A 1659-nucleotide genomic window follows, 5' to 3' on the forward strand; every position below is an offset into this window, starting at 1 on the left:
AGGTGTGAGATGATCCCTCATTGTCGTTTTAATTTGCATCTCTCTGATGATCAGTGACTTTGAGCATTTTTTCATATGTCTCTTGGCCATCTGTATGTCCACTTTGGAGAAGTGTCTATTTAGGTCCTTTGCCCATTTTTTAATTGGATTTTTTGTCTTCCTTTTGTTAAGTTGTATGAATTCCTTATATATTTTGGATATTATTGAGTCTTTTTTAAAATGAGATGTAAGTGTTTTCAATTGTATTATAAAGCAACTCTCTTTTAAGGTGACAAAACATATGGCTATTGTGATGATTAATTTTTTTGCTATAAAAAGCTTTATAGTTTCATTTGGTCCAGAGGGCTCCTCTGGTTAAAAGAATGGGTAGTAGTTTCGGGGAGAGGCTCAGGTAAAAGCCAGACACCAGGGGAATGCAGAGGGGCCCCTCAAAGGCCTCTGGGCTTCAAAGGCTCCTAGCGGAGCTTGAGGGTGAGCCTTTTGAAGAGATACTCGCCCAGCCCAGCCAGCCTGCAGAGGCAAGTCAGGTGTTGCCCATCTTCTTGATGAGTGTCACCTCCTCACCCCGGAAGTGGTTCTGCAGGAAGTCACAGAGCTGAGGGTCTGTGCGGGTAGAACTCAGGGCCTGCAGCTCCAAAAGGGCCTGGTTCAGGTTCCTCTCCAAGGCCAGGGCGGCTTCCATGGCGTCCTGAGTTTTGCCCACTCATCTTGGGACGGCTTTAGCACGTCCGGGAAGAGAATGCGGCCACCACGCTTGTTTTGCACCTTTAGAGATGCTTCTTCCAACTCTTTGAAGAAGTGGCCCACGTGCTCGAGAGCCACATTGTCCAGGTAGAAATAGAAGCCCAGAGAGAGGTAGGTATGGGCGGCCCGCAGATGCAGGTCGGCCAGGTGGTTGACCGCAACCACAACCTGGGTGGAATAATTCTGACGAATCTGGGAGCTCATGGTTGTTCGGCAGCAAGGAGTTAAGGTAGAAAAAAACACACCCGTGTGTTGGCTGGTCCCGGAAGTGGTTCTGTAGATGGTGAGTGGATAAGACACAGGTGAGTGGCCGGAGGCTGGGAGAAGGGGCGTCCCTGAGTCTGTTCCACCCAAACACTGTTGAAGCAAGAGGCAGATCCGGGACCGCCGAAGGCACTCGTGATTATTAATTTTTGATCGTTTGAATCACGAACCTTGGAGGGTGATCTGATTTCCATGTTGGGCACTTGGTGGAGGAGCGGCATGTCCCAGTATCTTCATGCACGTGCTGGTGGAGAAGCCCAGATACACATAGCCTGCATTTCATGGCATTGGGGAATTTCTCATCCTAGCTTTGTCATTAATGAGCTGTGTATCTTTGTGCATCACTTAACATCTCTCAGACTCACCTTCCAACTGAAATTGTCACTGATCAAGCCCCAGCCATTTCCTCTGAACCCTAACCCGGCTGTGTCCATCAGCTTGCTGCTATAGATCACATTCCAGCCAAAATGCTGACCATGCACATAAGGATATTTTGCAGACTTATCCCCTGACTACAAACAGCAGACTGGCAGCCAATTAAAAAAATCATCTAGTGGTGCCAGTGAAACGCATATAACTAATTTTTCTCATTGTCTAATTATCAATTTCAGTTGCTGGTTTTTACCTTTCTGTGGTTGTTTATACTTAATT

The 1659-nt window shown here is 46.9% G+C and overlaps 1 pseudogene across 1 annotated transcript; it reads right to left on the reverse strand.

Annotated features, from left to right (window-relative positions):
• Positions 1–455: 455 nt before the first annotated feature.
• On the reverse strand, positions 456–948 carry LOC307114976 (ferritin light chain-like; annotated as a pseudogene). The gene has a single exon. The product of its transcript is annotated as a ferritin light chain-like (transcript).
• Between the last annotated feature and the right edge of the window lie 711 nt (positions 949–1659).

Source organism: Cnephaeus nilssonii, assembly GCF_951640355.1.
Source record: "Cnephaeus nilssonii genome assembly, chromosome: 2".
In the NCBI taxonomy this organism is placed as follows: Eukaryota; Metazoa; Chordata; class Mammalia; order Chiroptera; family Vespertilionidae; genus Cnephaeus; species Cnephaeus nilssonii.